The following is a 22,665-nucleotide window of genomic DNA, read 5'->3' on the forward strand; positions in this document are numbered from 1 at the left end:
TTTGTTTCTCTTGTGAAATGAGGGCAGGGTGAAGTTGGAGTCACCTGAATACAATTGCCTGGGTTAACACAGAAGGAAAGGGAACCCCGCTGTGGTAGCCTCTAGACATGGAGGGGACCTGGGGACATTTCGTAGTACATAAGCTGCATGGTATGGAAGGGGAATAGGCCTACCATGAAGGCAACTTCCCAGTTCTATAGAAGACAAGAGAGAGACCTGGACTGGCCTAATATCACCCCAAAGAGACAATGAGAGGAACAAGAATGAATATCAAGTCACATTTGTGTGTCAACTAAAGGCTTAGTTGTTTATCTAGTCCACAGCTAGGACTACATAGAAAGACCCCATCTCAAGAAAGAGAGATGGGCAGAGGGAGGGAAGGACGGAGGGAGGGAGGGACAGAGGGAGGGAGAGAATGTATAAAAAACCATCCTGATTGATGTCAGCCAAGTAGGAGACTCAATCTGCTAAGGGTATATTTCTCATCATTATTGAAATTAAAAGGCACATTGTAAGTTTGGATCACTTAAAAACGCATGTCCATGCTGGGTGTTGTGGTACACACCTATAGAAAGATTCTGCATTCAAGATCAGCCTGGGCTGCATAGACTGTTCCAGGTCTGTCTCAGCCTCATAGTAAAATCCTGTTTCCAAACCCAAACCCAAAATAAAAATAAATCTTCATCAAAGAAAACCCTCCCTGGGGCTGTTGAGACGGCTCAGCAGGCAAGGGCATTGGCCTCCAAGCCTGCGTTCAACCACCAGGACCCACACGCAGGAGAGAGCAACTCCCCCAAGTTCTCCTCTGCCCTCCACACAAGCACTGTGACATGTGCATCACACACTCACATGCTCACGCACAACCACACACACAAAACTTAAATGAAAACATGGCTTAAAAATTAATTCCCCTCTCCAATTTATTATACTATTCACATACAGAGAAACCCTGTCTCAAAAAACCAAACCAAAACAAAACAAAATAAAAACTATTCATAGAAGCAATTGAGTTGTTGTTGTTGTGTTTTGTTTTTTGTTGTTTTTTGTTTTTTTAATTATAAACTAAATGGCAAAGAAGTTTCTGAACTATTCGTACCGAATACATTGAAAGAAAAGCCTAAAACTATCAGCTGAATTTTAGGTGTTAAAACCCCTCTGCCTTTTCCCCTTGTCTATAAAACAAAAGAAGACTGGGAGTGTGGCTCAGCGGGAAGGGTTTGTTCAGTATTCATGAAGACCTGGGTTGGTTCCCACCGCTTCATAAATGAAGGAGTGAACTAGCCGGGTAGCTAAAGATGGCTTTGAACTTCTGATCCTCCGCTACATGGCCAGTTCCAGGGCTACAAGAGACTGTCTCAAAAATTAAATAACTAAGCAAATAAAACAAACCCTGCTGCTCTTGGTAGATATGGTTGGAGTGAGGGATTTTGACCCTCAATATTTCAAGTTTTAAAGCATAATCTGATATCTATGTTCATTTCTTTTTAAAATTATTTTTAATGATTGATTTATTTTTATTTTATCTGCATCGGTGTTTTGCTTGCATGTATGCCTGTGTGAAGGTGTCAGATGCCCCGGAACTGAAGCTACTGGTAGTTGTGAGCTGCCATATGGGTGCTGAAATTGAACTGTGGTCCCTGGAAGAGCAGCCAGTGCTCTTCATCACTGAGCCATCTCTCCCGCTCCTCAATGTCCACTTCTTATGTCTTCAACGTTGCATGAAACAACACTTTAAATATGTGGAAATGCACATGGTTTGAACAGGAAGAGAAAGCAAAGAGATGAGTGAGGGCAAGCCCTGGCCATCCTTTGTGAAGAACATCTATATAATATTGGATGTTCCCAGAAAAATCAAGGGTGATGCGTCACAGGCAGAATTCCAGGAACCAGGTTTGCCAGGTTGGTTTTACCCAAGTCAACCAATTAGCATGCACTTCTCCACAAATCGCCACAGGTTTGAAGCTGTCTTCTGCCTGCCTTCTGGATCTGAGCCATCCTTAAGGAACAAACCCTCCCTTTCCTGGTTCTATAGTGGCAGAATACCCAGCATGCTTTGGCTTTGCCTAACTCACTCGACAAACCATGAGGCTAACTCGGGGAGTAGATGGTTGGTTGTTGTTTCTAACCCACCCTCGTATTTTGCAGAATTCGCACCCCGCCCGTGGTCTGCTGCTGAACTGCCCCGTGGTAACTGGGAATGGGTTCCTTAGCAGACAGTCCGCAGATTCTGTTGTTGGCTGGAGAGACACGCAGGCAAACTCAGTTTCCATGTTACTTTCCCTCTGTCCCAGTTCAGCCACCTCGCTGCTGCTGCTGCTGCTGCTGCTGCTGCTGCTGCTGCTGCTGCTGCTGCTGCCGCAGCCCGGAAGGCGGATCTCACTTCCGCCTCAGCATGGGGTGGCTTCCTGGAGGAATCTATCCCTCCACTCTTGAGAGTGAAGAGCACAGCCACACTTTCTGAGAATTTGCCCTGTGCTCCGGCTAAACAGTGAGCACAGTTATCACACCAAGGGAGGCTGAGCACCCTGTTCAAAGATCACACCTCTTTTCCAGTCCGTGACACTTCAACCTCAGCTTCATTTTAAAGGCTTCTAGGAAACCCGTTTAAAGAGAAAGACAGAGACGTGGTGGTGAATGGCCTTCCTGGAGCATGCCAAGGCAGGCAGATTTCTGTGAATTTTAGGCTAGCTCTGATCTATCGGTTGAGTTTCAGGACAACTGGGGCTGCATAGGGAGACGCTGCCTCAAGGAACAAAACAAAACAAAAAGAGAAAAAAGGAAGGAAAAAAAAGCAATTTCGCAGTTCTCGCTGTCACGTGACTCCAGAAAGATGGCGGCCTTGACAGCGGAGCATTTCGTGGCGCTCCAGAGCCTACTGAAGGCCTCCTCAAAAGATGCCATCAGACAACTGTGCCAAGAAAGCTTCTTTAGTTCATCCCTTGACTCAAAAAAAAAAAAAAAAAAAAAAAAAAAACTCCTAGATAATACATGTTCCAGCTTGTCTGTGACCCAGGAGGCAGAGCAACTGCTCCAGGCTCTGCACCACTTCACTAGGCTGGTGGCCTTCCGTGACCTGACCTCTGCTGAGGCGATTCTGTCTCTCTTTCCAGAAAAGTTCCACCAAAATCTCAAAAACCTGCTGACAAAAATCATCCTAGGGCACATATCGACTTGGAGAGCTGAAGCCCAAGCAAACCAGATCTCTCTGCCACACCTGGTGGACCTGGACTGGAGAGTGGATATCAAAACCTCCTCCGACAACATCAGCCGCAAGGTTGTCCCCGCCTGCCTGCTCCAGATGAAGATCCAGGAGGATCCTAGTCTGTGTGGAGAGAAACCCTCCATCTCGGCTATGACCATGGAGCTGAGCAAAGAGACACTGGACACCATGTTAGATGGTCTGTGTTAGATGGTCTGGGTCGCATTCGGGACCAGCTTTCTGCTGTAGCTAATAAATAAGGCAACCAGCTATTGGCCTGCAAAGGTGTGGTTGTCCGCATAGAGGCTGACGGTGGGCATACTGTGGGATGGAGGGGCTGCCGCTACTCAGAAGGCTCAGTGGAGGAACGGAAGCCCACGCCCATTGTTCCTCTCTTCTCTTCCTCCTGTTTTTCCTGAAGATGAGCAGAAGCCTCCATCTCTGAGAAGGCCCTGTGTGACGCTAAGCTACCGCCAGCCGTGGCAGTGCTCGGGTGAGCTCACTTCCAGCCCTGGAATACATGGAGGGGATTAGGGGTGAGGCCTGCAGCGCCTGCTCCCTGTCAGAGGGAAGTCAGCAGACAGATAGCAGCACGGTCCCCTCAGACCCTTCTCTGAGCTTGCAGCCCTGCTGGGCCACAGCTCCAGTTCGGAAAACTGGAACACACCATTTGCCACTATTCCCGGGCTAGAAAGTAGAAAGGATTGGAAATAAATAACAGTGATGATTCTGGAAAAAAAAAAAAAAGTAATTTTGCTCTTACAGTGTGAAGATCAGTGACGTCACCACACACTAGGGCTAATTGCCAGCACTTGTTTCCTACTCCAGGTGACAATAACTAGGAGCCAGAGACAAGGCGTTTGACCCCAAACCCCAGCACAGTACAGAAAGACAGTGTACTGGATAGACTTGCTTCTCTGTCTTCCTCCTCACCTCCACAGCTTTAATAAAATCACGCTTGCCTGACACTGTATGTGACAGCTACATCGGGGATGGCTTGTACTTCCTGCAAGATAATCGCTAAGAGCCCTAGTAGAACATGGCCCAAGACTGTGTGCCACCCTTTGTATGCCAACGGAAGAGCCCAAGGCCTTTGGCTGTTCAAATACTTGGCCCATAAGGGATTGACTTATTCACTGCTTGAGCTAAGATGTTGATCTAATCAGCCAAAGCCAGATAAGGAGTTGCACGCCTTTAATCTCAGCTCTCTCAGGAGCCAGAGGCCTCTGTGAATTCAAGCCCTGCCTGGTCTACCTAGAAAGTTGTAGGCCATATGAAATAAATAAAGAAAAATATAAATCCAAAGAAGAAAGTAAGGAAAAGTGTTTAGACTTGTTTTCAATTAAGGAGTGTTTTTGTTTTGTTTGTTTGTTGTTGTTGTTGTTGTTGTTTTCCTGTCATCTTTCTGTTGCTGTTTATAGTTGGGTTTTGCTCTCTTGGTCAGCTCCTTGCTCCTATAACCTCTAGGTGGCGCACGTTCCAAAAGTTAGCCTTTTGTAGGACTCCTTTTGTCTCTACTAGAAGTCAATCCAAGGGAATGGGGTGGGGGCTGTGCACCAGATTTAGCAAATTAAAGAATACGGCTCCCAGTTAAACTAGAATCTCAAATAGGCAAAATGTTACTTGGAACTTACGTATACTAAAAAATGTACTAGATGTTCACCTGAAATTCGAAGTCAGCTGACAACTATGGCTACGTGTACATCGCTATCGGTTTCTCCTACTGCTAGGATTTGAGGATGGTGTGCTTGAAAAAAAGCATTCAGAGTGACATGGGCAAGCCAGCAACTATGACAATATAGTCACAACTATTGTGTGACATCTCAAGTGTCCCAAAGCCTTAACACACCCTAACCCTCTACTCCCGCCTCATCTCCTGTCGCTGTGCTCCCGCCCTGACTACATCTCTTGTATAATCAAGGCAAAGGTCTGGGATGCTCCACTGACCTCCTTTGCTTTCTTTGGCAACATCTTGGTGTAGTTTACCTCACACCTCTTGCACTAGTGTGAGGCCCACAACCTTGCAGTTCAGTCTGACAGAGAGCAGCATAGATAGGTCTTGTGTAAGAAAGAGTCTATGTTGATCAAAATGGAAATGGCACCCGAAGTAAATCCTTGTAGCCCATACCTGCCCTTAGCCAGCCTCTTGACCAGCCTCACGTTTAACACTTCATGGGGGGAGGGGGGGAGTAGATAAAGCAAGAAATTGACCTGAAGCCTGGGTTCTTTCTCCACATGCATCGGCTACTCTCCCTCCTTGACCACAGGATCTCTGCAGCGTCATTAGAAAAGACCAACGCTACAACACAGCCTCAGATGCACAGCATCCCACCCCAACCCAGGGTCACTCACACTATACTGCCCACACAACCATGTGTCACAGGTGCGACTCTAGCAGGCTCTACCTGTGTGAACACTGTGTGGCAGGAGAGAGGAGAAGACAGAAGAAGCAAGCTGAGAAAATTCACCAGGAAGGGGCCCATGGGAAGTCACCTAGTCACGCCAGCTCTGCTACAGGACTACTCTCCTTTAAAGAGGAGGAAAGCTGGAGGGTCAGAAGCCTCAGTCTTAAGCTTCTATGTCTGCCTTCTTACAGGATGCGTGGCAGAACACCCATCCCTTACCGCATACATCTGCTGACACATTGAGAGGAATCCACTTGCTTGTGTCCCGAAACCCATTCAAAGTAGAACAGCCCTGTAGGACTCTGCTTTCAATATTGGGACAAAAAGAAAGATAAGCTTCATTTGACAAGGGAGTGGGGCTCTGGTGGCGCAGGGGCCTCTTGGTCGAGTGATGACAAGCTGTTTAAGGTTTCGGGCTCTCAGGATTTTAGAGAAGATCACGAGGTTGCCGTCTGTGGAACAGGCACACATTCCTGTGCCTCCCCTGGTCCTTCTTTCCCTTTCCTTATAGAGCTGGGAACCAAACCCAGGGCCTTTCACATGCCGGACAAATGCTCTCCCATTGAGCTACATACTCATCTCCTCTCAGGGGCTGATAATTAATTAGACTCACACTTAGAAAACTTTGGGACTTAAAGGAATATGTTGCTTACCAGCCTTATAAGAAGGGTCTCTGAGGGAGCCAGCAGGATGTCTTTGCTGCCAAGCCTGAGGACCCGAGGTCAATCCCTAGGACCTATCTGGTGGAAGGCAAGAACAAGTTGTCCTCTGACCTTAACACACACTCTGTGGCAGGCCCCCTCCATACACAAAGGCAAATAAACAAATGTAATTTTAAAAAAATAATAAAATAAAAATCAAAGAATGATCAGTGAGTGTCTGAAGGCCTTAGGTCAGTGGTTCTCAACCTGTGGGCCGCAACCCCTTCACAGAGGTGTCACCTGAGACAGTCAGAAAACAGGTATTTGCATTTCAATTCATAACAATAGCGAAATTAAAATGAAGTAACAAAAAAACGTATGGTTGAGGGGATTACCACAACGTGAGGAATTAGAGGGTCGCAGCATTTGAACCACTGCCTTAGATGAACACGTGGATCATGAGAGGGAAAACAGCGAGACATTTTCGGACCATCCTCACAACACTCAAGGCACACAGACCGAGCAGAAGGACCGGACCCCTGCTCCGGAAGTGAATTGAACATCCTGACAGACTGAAGCAGGCTATCCTTACTCCCCCCAGGAAGTTCCTTCCCTGATCTGCATGGAATCACTCTGCACACATTGTTTGAGGACCTTTTCTATGCCATGAGCCGCAGATAAAAATACCAGACGGCAAGTGGGAAAACAGACTGGGGTTCGGAGATAGCGTAGCACGAGAGGCAGCGGAGCCTGGAGCCTGGGCGGTCCGACTGCCACAGCAATTCGAATTCAGATCCTCTTTTCAAGGAGATGAGAATCTAGGGAGAACAGATAAACGAGTCAATAATTGAGTGAAGCTGTATCAGCGCTAGAGATGAGGAATACAGACAGGCTGGGGAGGCTCAACCAGCCGGAGATGAAGAGGCAAGCCACGGAGGCAGTAACAAAGGGCCTTTTATACACACGGAAGATTAGATTTGATTTTGAAAGCCACAAGGAGCCACTTCAGGATGCTAAACGGAGAGAGCAAGGAAGGTCTTGGAAAACGTGACTGAGCTCATTGGAGCCGCATTGTGGGAAACGGATTGGAGGCTACCGAAGTAGAAACTAGTGATAGTATTCAAAAAGGTCTCCCATGCCTGCTCCAGCTGTGTCCCCAACCCCCTCCAGCTGTTCTCCGGGGACATGAGCTGTTGTATGGTGGCATTTGGCTTCACTAGCTTGGCTCCCTGTTCTGCACCTCTCTTCTACTTTATAGGTAAATTTTCTAAATTCTTGAGCTGTCTTTAGCTTGTCCTTTTGCCCTCTCTAAGGCCCGGCCTTCCCTGTGTAGCCTAGGCTCACACTTCTGCCTCCACAACCTGAATACTGGGGTTTCCAGATACGCACTAGCAAGGGACAACCAGGCCTTGTCCTTAGGTGATGAACACAGTCAGGCTTCCTGTAGGGGCAGGGAGATCCAGAGGACTCAGTGTACAAAGCCTCAAAAGTCAACCCAAGTTGTAGAGGACCCCTGGAAATTCTGGGACCAGGGAAAGTAGCAGGCTCTAAGTGGAACTGGCCTGAGAGGGAGGCCAGGCATGGCTGCAGGTGGCAGAGCCACAGGGGTGAGGCTCCCCAAGCCTGATGGATGTCTCATCCTGCCATCGTGTGCCCCAGAGGGCAGACATGGGACTACAGTATGTGTACCCTGCTGGGTTTCTTTCGGTCTTGCTTTAATCAGGTCTTTCCTTGATATGCCCCCAATCTCCATATTTGGGTGCAAAGTGCTCGCTCTGTGCCATTGAATATTAGAATAAGTACCTTGGATTGAGGTGGACTTTTTTTCCCCCCAATTTTAGAGCGACTCACGGCTAAGGTCTTTTAGAAGAGCTTTGAGCGTTGGACTTTTGAACAGTGCATTTGTGGAGACTCTTTAAGTAGGACTGAATGTATCTTGTGTTAGGAGATGACCGTGGGCCTACAGGTGCTACAGGCAGAGTGTTCTGGTTTTGAATCTGAAAAAAATTCCCATGGGCTCATGTGCCAAACCCTTGATCCCAGCTGGCGGCACCGTGCGCGGAGGGAGGCTGTGAAACCTTTGGTGGCCAAAGGTGATTGGAGGTGATTTGCTGGTGATAGCCCAGCTCTGAATCCCAGGCAGCCAGGAAACAAGCAGCTGCTCTAGGTCTCCAACCAGCACAGACTGAGGGTTCCTACTGCGGCCCCTTCTTTATGCCCTTCATGTCAGTGACTATGTCCCTTCAAACTGTGAGCTAAAATAAGTCCTTATTCCCCGAGGTTGCCTCTGTCAGAAATTTTGGCCACAACAACCTCCCTTGCCAATTGAATGTTATTAATATACCAACTGAGATAAATTATGGGATGGGAGCCAGAGGTCAATGCCTGTGTTGTCCTTACCCTGACCTTCCTCTAGTTTTGTGATCTAATTTTTTCATTCTTATTTTATGTATATGAGTGTTTTGACTGCACTCATACATGTATACCTCATGTGTGCCTGGTACCCACAGAGGCCAGAAGAAGGTGTTGGTTCCTTCCAGAACTGGAGTTACAGAGAGTTGGGAGCCTACATGTGGGTGTTGGGAACTGAACCCAGGTCCTCTGCGTGAGGTAAGCTATCACCACTGAACTATCACTCCAGCGCCTCCTCCTTCGTTTTTGAGACAGTCTCTCACTGAATCTGGAGCTCACTCTCAGACTGGCTAGCCTGGTTGGCCAGCAACACTCAGGAATCCTCCTGTCTCCGCCTTGCTAGTGCTGGGATTACAGATGATGTGCACTACCACATCTGCTTTTGACATGGGTGCTGGGAACCTGATCTCAGGTCTTCATGTCTATCCATCACTGACTGAGCCTTATCCCCTCTCCTCCTCTTTGTCCTCTTTACTGTCTTTTCCTCCTCTGCACCAGGCAGTCTGGCGGGTCCTCCTGATCTTTGGCTGAGCAGCTGGTGAGGTGACTGATCAATGTAATGCTCTTTACTTGGGTTAGAACTTGATCAAAGAGAAAGTAAGTAGGAATTGTCTGTGGCACTCTGGCGAGCACTGGCATGTGCAGCCCCTCCCTGGGCCCCGATGAGATTTCCCAGCCTCATCATCTAACTTCCTGCTAATGTTTTAAGCTCTTGGTAGCCTGCCATGAAATCCATCCATCCATCCATCCATCCATCCATCCATCCATCCGTCTGTCCATCCATCCGTTCATCCTTTTTCTCTGTCTCTATCTTAGTTAGGGTTTCTAAGGTTATGCTGTGAAGAGACACTATGACTACAGAATCTCTTAAAAAGGAAAACATTTCACTGGGGATGGCCACAGGTTCAGAGGTTCAGTCCATTATTGTCATGGTGGGAAGCATGGCAGAGTGCAGGCAGATATGGTGCTGCAGAGGTAGCTGAGAGTTCTACATCCAGATCTGCAGGCAGCAGGAAGAGAGAGAGACACTGGGCTTGGCTTGAGTATTTGAAATCTTAAAGCTCACTCTCAGTGACGCACTCCTTCCAACAAGGCCACACCTGCTGGTCCTATCAAATAGTGCCTGTGGGAACCATTTTAATTCAGACCACCACAGTCTCCTTCTCTTTCTTTCCCATCCTCTCTCATCTCCTTCTATTGCCCAAGCTGGCCTCAATTACCCAAGCTCAGGTAAGTCTCCTCCCTCAACCATCTGAGAAACCACACCACCACAGCTTCTAGTAAAGCTTTTTGTTTGAGTTCATTTGAGTGACAGTTTAAAGACTCCTGATGGATGAGAGTGGGGTGTTACCAGGCTCAGCTCTGGTGTTTGAATGGAAGGATAGGAGCTGATTCATGAGAATTTGGCCATTCTCTGTTGTGCTGCAATGAACAAATAAAACATTTTCTATTAAGCCTTTCCTGGCTCCCCTGGGCTGCAAGACTGAAGGACACCGTAGGGAAAGTTTTCCATTTCTCTGAAGAAAGAAGAATAAGAGCAGACAGAAACAGGTGGCTCTGAGAGCCAGAGAGGAAGAGACACGAGGTACCTGAGAGCTGCCTGTTTGCCAGTGGCCAGCAGTTATCTGACAGCTGGTGGGGAGGGGACTGTGTTCTTCACCTTCAGGTTAAAGGTGGATAGAAGAATTGGAAATGCAGAGCCCTGACAGCCAATCTCTGCTTGTGGCTAATTTCAGAGCCTGCCAGTGCCAACATTTTCCTATCTTGTGGGGTTGTTGTGAGGGTCAAGAGCAGGGACGCCAACACTGAGTGACTGATGAATGCCATCCTCAGTATTTGTGTGCTTATTGTGGAAAAAGGGTGAATTAGCAAACTATTCCCACTCAGACTATGGTTTTGCCTATTTTTGACTAGAGGCCAAGATAGAAACGTGATGCTGGAGGCACAAGGAAATGCCAGGGCACCCGGGCCAATGTTAGCAGGAGGGCAGGGCCAGGAAGGCTCTTCTTTCAAAGCCAGGATTTGATAAGATCTCTGACTCCAGGGATGATCTAACGTTGGCCAGAAGCCTCAAAAGCCAGAATCTCACAAATGTTTTTAAGAGCGTTATTTGGCCAAAGAAACCTCAAGCTTTGGGCACAAGGACCTGTGGAAATTATTTCAGAACCCCCACCCCAACTCACATTCACAGGAAGATGCCTCATAGACTAGTGTAATACCCAGATGTTATCCCAGGTGTGTATGTTGTATAATCCTATAAAAGACAAGCCACAGGAGAGATTGTCCTAGAAAGAAATGCTAGGACCACAGGGAAAGTGAAGACTTGGGGAGGAAAGCCATGTCTCACACCCAGAACATGACATCTGTGTGGTTTCCGGCAGAACACAGTAGGCAACCAACCAGGGACCAACACGAATGGTTTCATTTTCCAAATGAGGTTGGGGCTTAGGAGCATCTCTGGTATATGTGTTGCGTGTGGGCACCCGTTGTACAATGTACAAGTGTGTGTACATGTTACATGCATGTAGAGGCCAGATAATGACCTCTACAAATATCTTCCCCGATCATGTTCCACTTTATTTACTGAGAGTCTCTCATTGGAACCCAGAGTTGCTTACTCCATTAGTCTAGCTGTCCAGCTTGTTCTGTGGACCTTCTGTCTCTGCCTCCCGAATGCTGGGACTCTGGGTGGGCCACTCCACCAAACTGTCAGTTGTGTGGATGCGAGAAGTCTGAACTCAGGTCCTCACGCTTTATTAACTGAGCCATCCCCCCAGCACCTTTGAGAACCTTTAATCACAATCTTCTTGTGTCTCCTCCACTGCTATTAATGGAGTGCATTGTTGGTGATGAGATTTAACCGTTTAACCTCACAGGACCAACGTTAGGAATGCCTGTCACCCAGATAGTCACAATCAGATGAAGTTATACCCTATGTCTAGCGAAAGAGGTTGACTACAAAAGGTAAGCATTTTTCAAGGATCGGGGCCAGATAAATGGTGGACAGACTGTATGGGATATATGTGAATTTTACAAGCCAGCATTACCCTTCTGATAAAGTGCCTCCAAATGCAGATATGTTGGCTTCCCCACCCTGCCTGCAACTCCTATGCAACTCCTGGCTAATGCACAGAGCCAGTGAAATCTGAAACAGAAGCTAAGTCTAGAGAAGAAGTTCCCTCACTTTCTCCATCTCTCCTACAGGGGAATTATTAAGAAGAAGGCTCTCTTCTCCTGATGGCATCCCATGAAGACATGCGACTTACAGTCGCTATGGGCATTTGGGACCCTAAGGACATGGTTGAAGTCAGAGGGTAATACCACAGAAGGCAGAGAGATGAGGAGAAGACTGTGGGGACACTGCTCGAGCTGAGTCTCACCTGAGCACCCCCCATCTCTGCTCTTCTCAGTGAGTTAGCTCAAAGGATCTTCTTGCGGAAGGCCAAGCTGGTCTCAAATTCCAGACGCATTGCAAGACATTGTAGCAGGAACATTAGCATTCTAAGTTCCTTTTTGTTGTTGTTGTTCTTTTAACAGCTATCTTTTCATAAAACCTGCTAGTCAGAGGGGTCGAGGACACCTGAAGAGCACAGAGAGCAGAGTCAACTAAGCAGCTATCATGGAGCCTGTGTGGGCCTGAGCTAAGTCCTTTTCATACGTGTTATAGTTGTCGGCTTGGTGTGTGGGAAGCACTCCTGATAGAGGGAGTCGAGTGTCTCCAATTCTTTTGCCTGCACTTGAGACCCTCCCCCTCCCACTGGATGGCCTCTTCCAGCCCTGATGGGAGGGTTTATGTCTGGTCTTATTGAATTTTGTCGTGCCATATTTAGTTGATGTTCCTGGGAGGACTGCTTTTTTCCGGAGGAAGATGGGGGGGGGGAATGGGAGGGTGGGAGTGGAACTGGGGGAGAGGGCTGGTGGGAAGGAGGGACTGGGAGGAATGGAGGAAGGGGAAGCTGGGAGGTTGGGATGTATTGTATGAGAGAAGAATAATTTTTTAAAAAATTAAATATCTTAAAATAAATTATCAGGAGACTACAATAAAAGATGTTTTCATAAACAGATGTCTTTTGATCTCTTTGCCTCTCTAATAAGACAGGATTTAAACAGCTATCTTCCTCTTACACATGAAATTGAGCTTGGAGAATGTCTATTTTGCCCTGAAACACTAAATCCGTAGCCTGAGCCCAGGCCTCTAAGGCAAGGCAAGTGTTGCAGTAAGGAAGGGTCAAGACCCACCCCTTACAAAACACAGCTTCCGCTCTCAGTTCTGCAAGTACAATGAGACTGACATGGGCCAACCCACCCAAAGCCCTCACAGCTTAATCGCTACATAGAATGGGTTTCACATCCTGAGCTGCAGCGTATTTGTGTATTGGGTAGGGGAACGGACTGTCTGAGATAGCTGCGGGGCAGTCATGCGGGACGCCATTTTCCTTGTGGTTTCATTGATTTTGTGGAAAGGGAGTCTGTGATCAGAGTTGGAAATATCTGTGCTCCAAGGAGAGAAACTCTTGTCTCACTCATGTCATTAGGCCACTCCCTCCCAGCGACCTTCTTAACTCAGGGAGTCCTCCCCTGTAGCTTGGGGCTCTGCGGCTTGTCCCTTACACAGAGCAGGACTTCGTGGGGGCCCGTATTTATGAACGCAGCCTCCAAAGCACAAACGAACGGAGGAGTAAATTACCAATGATGGCATCTTTAGGACGGGGCAGCCTCCCTCTCCCAGAAGATACTTCAAAGCTTGCCGAAGGGCTGGTTTCAGCAGGAGGTTTCCTTTGGCCTCTCAGACACCTGTCCACATAGTCACCAAGATTTGCAAAGCTCAAATAAGTTGTCCGCGAGCGTGGTACAATCAGCCGGGGCTCTGGAGAAGACACGAAGGCTCAGTGATACCCAGGTTGTAACTTTAGCTGGGTGGGAGCTGAACCCACACGTGGAAATGACCATCTGGGGTTGCACTTGCCAAAGCAATCCTCTCTAAAGGTTAAGACTATATCTTAGCTATCTCTGAGTACAAATTATAGCCAGGGGCTTAAGGCATGATACATATTTTTGTGACAATTGCTGACTTATTTTGCTGTCTGGGTCTCTAGGCCAAATTTGATTAAAATCCAAAATTTGAGTTTGCAGTTCCTTCAGGCCTCTGGGAACAAAGGAAGCAAGATGTTCACAGTCATTGGATTATATCCCATCTGATCCCCCAGTACCCAAATAAAAATTCTTCACATTAGTAAAATTGCTTGGCAATTCTCAAAGCGTTCCTGTTTGATCCGGCTAGTCATCTCTAAAACCACCAACATAGCACAGAGACAAGGAACCCGACACAGAAACGGTGGGATTTGCCCAGAGTCACACAGCGGAGTCCAGAGTTCTTCTCTCCGCATCTATAGCAATGGCACATGTTTATCCATTTTCTCAGGACCAAAGGGAGCTATAGGAGAAGAGAAAGCTGACATGGGGGGTGGGGTGGGGGATGACAGTTCTGAGTCTGTGGGACGTAATGGGACAGGGGAGTGAGGGCTGCCTCCTGTTTCCTGACTCCTTCTTCCAGACCGCACTGTACTTCCCGGCACAGGGTTGCCAAATTTGACAACAACCTTAACAGTGTGTGTGGCATGATGAGCTGGAGGCTGAGAAAGAAGCTCTCAGTCACACATGCTGCATACGTGTAGGTTAGAGGACAACTTTCCATTAGTCGGTTCGCTCCTTCCACCTGTTTCCGGGCAGGGTCTCTCTTGTTTGTGCTACTGTGCTAATGACTCCAGGCTAGCCCATCCTCCAGCTTCCGACCCATTCTCCTGTCCACACCTCCCTCTCCTTAAGAGTGTTGGGATTAGCAATGTCTCTGCTCCGTCCAGCTTTTCCCCTGGCGTGCTTGAGTAGAACTCAAGTCATCAGGTTTTTACCCCTGTTTCTTCTCTTGTACTCAGCCCCACCCATTAGGCAGCCAGGCCTGTTCATTTCACCCATGGAGAATAGTTCCAAATGGTAGCAAAGGGTTTTTTTTTTTTTTTTAACCTGTGAGTTTGAAAGGAATCTCCCCAGGAAAGAAAGGTGTCTTAGGTTTTCTATTGCCACAATGAAGCACCATTACCAAAAAGCAAATTGGAGCAAAAAGGTTTATTCAGCTTACACTTCTACATTGCTGTTCATCACTAAAGAAAATCAGGACAGGAACTCACACAGGGCAGGAACTTGGAGGCAGGAGCTGATGCAGAGGTCATGGAGGAGTGCTGCTTACTGGCTTACATTCCATGTCTTGCTCGGCCTACTGTCTTACAGAACCCAGAACCACTAGCCCAGGGATGGTACCACACACATGGGCTGGGCCCTCCCCCATCAATACTAGTTAAGAAAATGCCTTACAGCTAGATTTTATGGGAGCACTTTCTCAGTTGAGGCTCCTTCCTCTCTGATAACTCTAGCTTGTGTCAAGTTGACATAAAACTAGCCAGTAAAGAGAGGGCTTCCTTCACTGCTATGTTAGCCTGATGCTCACATAGTGCGGTGAGAAGCCAAGAGCCCAGCCAGCCAGTAGAGAAGCCCAGCCAGCCAGTAGAAGCGAGTTGCCCAAGTTTGGCCTATGGAAACAACCTTAAGAATCCAGCCTCAAATCCCATAGCCCACATGACTGGGTCTCTCATATGGCCATGAAGGAGATCAGGCAGGGCTCCATTCTCTGTGACCAGAAACTTCTCGTGCAGCCTACCCACTGTGGAAGTCTGAGGACCACATACATGTGAAGGCCCTTGGTGGTCCTGAGAGAAGCAGGCACACAGGTTAGATAGCCATCATGAGTGTGCACAGAGGAACCACTATGTAAAGGGTTTTGTGTTTGCACAGAGGCATCTCAGGGCCCCCTACCCATACCCAGGAAAACCGATTGGGTGAAACGGCTGGAATTTGATGTGGGGCCCAGAGCCAGACTCAGTCAAAGCAAGGAGCTTCTTGGAAAGGTTTGTAACAGGTGTGGCAGGCCCTTCACACGATCCTGTTGGATTCTGTCCTGTTCTTACCTGCCTCCCATTTCCTCATTAAGGACTGAAGCATTCCCCTGCAGGGATACCCTGACTTTGGACTCCTGGAGGCTAGGCCTGCCAAACCTGGATGTTGCATAGGCTGTTCCCATTGTCTTCCCACCAGAGGCAATGTGCGCTTCTAATTTCCAGAGAGAGAGCCTTCTCCATCAATGCCCTCTCCCGGCTCCCCTGGGACTGGCAGGTCCACTGATTGACAGATAGAGTCGGTCCAGGACATTTGGAGCATCTTCATTTTTCAAGAAGTGGGGATTTCAGTGCTAAGACAGGGACAATTGCCAGGCAAATAGGATAGTGTCCATCATAACGGGGGGTATTTAGATTACTGTGACGTCATGTAAATACAGACTGATTTTATTTTTCAAGTAAATAAATGAAAGCTAATGAAAAAAAATCTAAAAACACCACCTGCCTTCAGGAAATCCTAAGTTAACAAGAACCACATCTCTGCACTGAACTCCCTCCCTTTGCCTCCCTGCTCTGTAAACAGGCTTGCAAGTGGCATCTCACCTGAGGACTTGGTTTTCTAGAGAGTGGAGCAGGTGACAGGTACATTGTCCTGTATATGAACATGACTAGTAGGGAGAACACTCAACTGTTCAATTTTAAATGTTAGCAAGGCTCCCCTGGGGACACCCGATTTCCCTAGCAGGCTATGAATATCACACAAAATCAGTTGTGCAAAAGTGAGTAAATGTTTTGTTAAAAGGATTAGGAGAGAGACAGCTTAGTAGGTAGAGTGCTGACCACATCTTAGTTTGTTTTCCTGTTACTGTGATAAAAGATCCGGTCGGAAGCAATTTACGGGGGGGGGGGGGGGGGGGGGGGGGCGGTGTTCCTGGCTCAGGGTCCAAGGCAGGGAAGCCAAGGCGGTGGCAGGAACTTGAATCAACTGGTCACACTGAATCCACAAAGGGAAAGCAGAGTGAAGACACACAAGAAGCACTCAGTTGGCTTTCTCCATACAGTCCAGGATCCCCTGCCCAGAGAACAAGTCTTTCCACATCTATTAACATAATAGATAATCCCTCGCCCAAAGAAAGGCCCAGAGCCCTCCTCTCAGGTGAGTCTGGATTCTGTCCAGTTGACAATTAACAGCGCATAAGCATCAACTCTTGGGCTCAATCCCCAACACCCTTCCTTTAAAAAAAAAAAAAATCTAGTGATCTCAGCCTTGGAGAGGTGGAGACAGGAGGTTCCCGTGGGGCTCACTGGCCAACCATCCTACCCTAATCTGTGAGCCCCAGGTGCCAGTGAGAGTCCCCGTATCAAAAACAAGATGGACACCTCCTGAGTTTGATACCTGAGATTAACTTGTGGACTCTACACTCATAAATGCACACCAATACACACACACACACACGCACACACACATACACATACACACACACACACACACACACACACACACACACACAGATGTTAAGCAGATAAAGATACTTGCCACCAAGCCTGAAGTTTAATTCCTGAAACCCACATGGTACAACGAGAGAACCGGTGCCCTATAGGTGTCCTCTAACTCCTGTGCCTCCTGACATTTGCATACACATGCGCAATACAGAAGAACTTTAAATCCTTTAGCGTAGTTTCTATCAGGTTCCTGTTGCACTACAGTGAGAGGGGACACCTAAATCTGAAGCAGGTAGAGGAGGTGCTGGGCCAAGGTGGAAGCAACAACACTGACTGATGGTAAGAGCATGAAGCCCTTCATGTACATCCACTTCCAGTAAAAAGTTAGCACCATTTTATCCCCATTTTACAGACGAGACAAAGAGAAAGTAGAGGGTTGCCTCCGTCTTCACCCTGTGCACCTTATCCAGCTGTGTTTGCCCACAGCATAGTGCCTGATACGCTCTGCCTGATACACTCATTTTGTCGTAGTAAAAGGTAGCCTTCCAAGAAGGAAAAGAATGGTCCGAAGGGAAGGAGGGACCACATCCAAAATAGCGAGAGACGCAGTGGAGCCAGAAGGGAGCCTGTTCTGCAGAGCTGGGGACAGACTGACTGGTCTGGAAGGTCCACATTCCTGACCATTGGCTGGCTCCTTTCAAATATTCATTCCAACCGGTGAGCCCAGAGAGACAACCCCCACTCATCCTAGACTTTGAGTGCCTGGAAGTTGGCCCTTGACTGGTGATCATCTGAAGTCACCAGCAGCTCTCAGGTGCATCCAGTTGGGTTGTGAATTGGTCCAGCAAAGTGTTAGGGAAATGTGTGGCTCAGAGCTTGGAGGGGTGAGGGGAAAGGGGATGGTTAAATCACCAAGTCTCTTATTTGTGTTGGAAGATGAGGTAAACTATGGGAGCCTTCATCCATAAAACTGTCTGCAGTATTAAAAACACACTTCATAAAAAAATAAAAAATAAAATAAACCTCCCTGGTGACCAGGAATGTACCCCTCTAAGGTGGGAGTGGACTGAAAACCCCTTAAAAAAAAATTCTAAATGACTAGTTCCTGTTGCGTTGCGCAGACGTCCGGTAGAGGGCGCTGTTGATACAAATTCTATCAGCAACCCCTTGACTCCCTCCATTCCAGGGACTAGACTGTTTACAGCGCACAAATCCGGATTCTTCACTCTGAGAAATTAGCAGTTGTTCCAGGAGAAGAACGTGGCTCTTTCGGCTTGAAGGGTGATTTTTTTTTCCTGCCATCCTATTGGCTGAGGTCAGCTGTATTCCTACAAAACTGTCCCACTATTATTTTGAATTTTGCCACACAAGATTTGCCTGTCTCCTGAAGAAGTTACTGATGTTATTTGTCTCAAGGACAGACGTTCGGTGACTTAAGAATCTTTATGCGAAGCCGGGTGTGGTGGCACATGCCTTTTAATCCCAGCACTCGGGAGGCTGAGGCAGGCGGATTTCTGAGTTCGAGGCCAGCCTGGTCTACAGTGTGAGTTCCAGGACAACCAGGGCTATACGGAGAAACCATGTCTAAAAAAAAAAAAAAAAAAAAGAATCTTTATGCGGGAATGTTGAGCTATCTGGAATGAGGGAACCCAATTCCAACTCACTAGCCTGAGACCAAGTGGTTCTCAACCTTCCTAAGGCTGGGACCATTTAATACAGTTCCTCAAGTTGTGGTCACCCCCAACCATAAAATTATTTTTTTTTGTTGCTATTTCATAAGCTTCGCATGAATGAGTTAGTTGGGGGAGGGGTGGCGTTTGATCCCCCAGCACTTTGTAAACCAGATGTGGTAGTACTCATCTGCAGTCTCAGCACTTCTGAGGTGAAGGCAGGAGTTATCAGACGCTCAAGATGTTAAAACTAGGCTCCAGGTTTCTCCTTTTGTTTTGTATTTCATTTTCCATTCTAAAGACTAAAGGGTAACTACCCAGACAGGCTCCGGGCAATAACATTGTATATAACCGGGAGCTCTGTTTCCTATAACCTGAGCGACTAGACAAAAGTTCCTTCCTTCCCTCCAAACCATCACCCCTCTCCATCAACCAGCCTCGAAGGCTAGCTCAACTTCTCCAGACCCTGCTTGCATTACTTTGGGATGCCCAGGTCATCACAAGGATCAATACCAATTTGGTTGAGGCTACGCAGCTATTTTGATCTTTTCTGGAGCCTAGAACCTTCGCTGTCTTGAGCAGGCTTCTAGTTCTTCTGCAGAGGAGGACAGTCAGTTCCCAGACAGCTCAGGTACTCGTCATGGTTCAGGGTCCTTGAGACTGGGGATCCAGGCTGAGTCGACACGTCAGGACCCTCACCTCCCCGCACCCAAGAGCATTCATGGAGGGTAGCAGAGAGGCTGGGAGACAAAGATGGCTTTCACCCAGTGCCAGCTGCGAAGGAATGGCTGTGGCATGGTCTGTAGCCCTGAAGCAGGGTGCCGTCCTGTGACTCTGAGCTTAAAAATGTGTGAAATTTCTTTTTGCTGGGCATTTTACATCAAGCGGAACCTGTTCTCAGAGAAACATTCCATTTCACAGACCCTAATGGCTTTCCTCTGTGCCGATGCATTAATGAGGCTCCGGCTCATTCTAATCAGAAGGAAGCCATGCAGATAATTGCCTGAATTTTTAATTCAGAGTTATGATAGGAGAATCAAAGTCACACTGCAGTTGCTGAGGCTACCTCTGGTTCCAGCCCATTGACTTTTGCAATTTTCTTTGATTTCCCCCTCCCTGTCTCTTTCTCCCACTCCCACCTCTCTCTCTCTCTCTCTCTCTCTCCCTCTCCCTCTCTCTCTCTCTCTCTCTCTCTCTCTCTCTCTCTCTCTCTCTCCTCTTTCTCCCCTCCCCCCTTCTCTGTTCCTGGAGGCAGTTTCAAGTTGGGTGGCATAGAGAAAAACAAGGGCAGCCTTTAGGATCTTTCTACCTCCTCTTTTTTTTTTTTTTTTAATTCTTCCCTCCCCCACCATTGAAGGAGTTACTCTCTGATACACCTGTCACCCCAGGGCTGGTTCTGGGAGAGTGCTCTGCCATTGGCCTCCCCACTCGGGGTCTCCGTGCTCACAAGCAAAGACAGGAAATCTGCCGCGGGAGAGGACCTCCCTTGGCAATTTACCTTTCATTTCATCTCAGATTTTAGGGTGAGAGGGTGAGACTTAAAGGAGGAGGGGCAGGGAGAGACATCAGGTGGTCAGGGAGTTCTCAGCAACTGTGGGCTGAGCTGAGGGTAAGGAGGATGCCGGGGGTCCTTTCTGAACAGATTTACCTCCTGATGGTGACTACGGTAGAGAGCTAGAACCTTAAAAGACTTTCAGAACTCTGAGGACGTTCCAGTGGTAAAATGGGGTGAAGGCAAATTGGTCACACTATATATGTCACCACCCTGCTAAGGTAAACCACCCAGAGGCAGCACCAATGGAGGCTCCCTGACATTGGCCAGTTTCCTCCACAGCCTGAGACAGATTTGGCTGGGGGAGGAGAGTCAGCTTTCTTGGCCCAGGTCCAACAAGGTATTCTGGCTCTTCCAGGACAGTGGCTATTCCTGCAAAGGGAATTTCTTCCCCCAGCATCCCCTACAGCCACACAATACCAACAAATGTTTACATTTGAGGCCCCATCAGCAGAGCGAGCCTCAACTCTGACCTGATGCCCACGTTCACATGGCTTCCGGGAGCGGACTATATCTCCATACCTGGTTCTAGGAGATGATCTTACTTTCAAGAGACAGAAGGCATCTGCACTGTGTGTGAGCATCTTCTAGCTGCCAAGGGTTTCCCATGCCATTCAGCCATTAAGTCCTCACAAATACCATGTGAAGAAGATGTGGCCGTATCTACCCACCAGGAAGTAGGTGAATCAGCCTGAGATAGAAGTCTTGTTGCCACCTGCATCTTACTTCTCAAACGGAAGGTGGTGTTTGTTTGTCTGGTTTTGGACTTTTGCTTTGGCAGAATACACAAATACCTTTTAAGCGATTGCACTCCCAGGTCAGAGCAGTATTTCTGCTAACAGTCTTTCCCATTGCAAGATCCCAGAAATGACAAGGGGCAGTTACCTTTATTGCCCCATGGGGCTTTCTTTTCCGCAGTCAAATGTGGCCTCGTGCTTGAATAACACCCGTGTCTGGAGAACGCTTAAGCAGTTTCAGCCATACTCTGTCTTTTCTCAGACGTTAGGGACAAAGGGGAGAAGACTGCCACCTGCTTGAGACCAGGGGACTTCACCTAGACTCGGCTACTATACAAGTGCAAACCTCCACTGAACTTTTTACTATTGCTGCTGGTTTGTTTGTTTGTTTGTTTGGCAGGGTCTCACTGTGCCCCTGGCTGGCCTGGGACTCTCTATGTAGACGAGACTGGCCTTGAACTCACAGAGCTCCACCTGCCTTTGTCTCCTGAGTGTTAGGATAAAAAGAATGATCCACCATGTCCTGCTCTATTGAAGTTTTGTTTTTGTTTTTGTTTTTGTTTTTTTTTAAATAAAATCAGCCGTTTGGCTTGATGGTGCAAACGTGTAGTCCCAACACTGAAGAAACTGAAGCAGGAGAGTAGCAGGTTTGACTGTAACCTGGGCAATGTAGTGATACTCTGCCTCAAAAAAATAAAAATAAAAACAAGTTAGTATGATGTTTCATCTGTGTAACCCCAGTCTTGGAGAGCTGAAGCAGGTAAGTTGCTAAGGGCTCCAAGGCAGCCTGGGCTACAGAGTCAGACTTTGTCTCAATAATAATAATAGTAATAATAATAATAGTAATAGTAAAAAATTAGTGCCCATTTCTTTTCTAAAGGGGACATTTAAAAATACTTTTAGGCAGAGTTGGGTTTCATTCACTCAGCAAATATTTAATCAGCATTGATCATATTCCAGGCTGTGCCAGGCACTGAGGCTGATGGGAAGAAAGAGTCCTGCTCTCTATGAGCTACATTTAATGCTCATAGAAGTAAATTCTTATCCCACAGGATGAAGGCTGCAGCAGACAGAAGTACAACGTTCAATGAACATTGAATGGATGCCCTGAAATCAAGCTTACAAAAACCACTGTTTAAACTCCAGCAAAATCGACAGTCACAATCAGAACCTTGTCCCTGTGCTCAGGGTGTATCCATTCAGGGATGAGCAAGCGCATTCTAAACTTTGCCCCCTTCTTCTCCTCCTGAGCCATCTTTCTCCTGGCTCCTTGGAGACCCAGGCTGCTCCCCAGACCCTGTGCACTCCAGCTTCAGCCCTGTGAACCTGGAGTTAATGATTAAACCCAGCGTCGGTGAGGTGGCTGGAGGCAGAGGCTTCCTTGGGGTGAGCCAGGCAGCTCAGTCTTGAAAATTGCCCGGGTTCCTGGCTCTGCTCCAGCCTGGCACAGGCCAGAGACAGATCCAGCACCCACACCCACAGGCAGTACCTCCTCAAAGTCTTCTGAAACCTCAACACCATGCAGTCTCTAGCCCTTCTGGAGCAAACCTAAGGCACTGGGGGGCCTTCTGAGGGGTGTGTGTGTGTGTGTGTGTGTGAATGAGTCTTTAGGACAGATTCCAGTTCTGCTACCAATTAGCAGGGCGACCCCTGGGGCAG

The 22,665-nt window shown here is 47.7% G+C and overlaps 2 long non-coding RNA genes and 1 pseudogene across 2 annotated transcripts in view; 1 reads left to right on the top strand and 2 right to left on the bottom strand.

The window, feature by feature from the left end:
* On the top strand, window positions 2,824–3,656 carry Gm11434 (predicted gene 11434; annotated as a pseudogene).
* A 3,083-nt stretch (window positions 3,657–6,739) lies between these two features.
* Gm38934 lies at window positions 6,740–13,407 on the bottom strand. The gene is made up of 3 exons (XR_880088.2): window positions 13,345–13,407; window positions 12,038–12,237; window positions 6,740–7,063 (listed from the first exon to the last, which is right to left on the bottom strand). It is a non-coding gene; the product is annotated as a predicted gene, 38934 (long non-coding RNA).
* Window positions 13,408–13,509: 102 nt separating this feature from the next.
* Gm12576 overlaps window positions 13,510–22,665 on the bottom strand; it is a 39,611-nt gene continuing 30,455 nt past the window's right edge. Inside the window, exon 4 of the long non-coding RNA XR_388929.3 lies at window positions 13,510–13,524. This is a non-coding gene — a long non-coding RNA (predicted gene 12576). The remainder of the gene's footprint in view (window positions 13,525–22,665) is intronic.

The sequence above is a fragment of the Mus musculus genome, chromosome 11 (assembly GCF_000001635.26).
Source record: "Mus musculus strain C57BL/6J chromosome 11, GRCm38.p6 C57BL/6J".
NCBI classification, from domain to species: domain Eukaryota; kingdom Metazoa; phylum Chordata; class Mammalia; order Rodentia; family Muridae; genus Mus; species Mus musculus.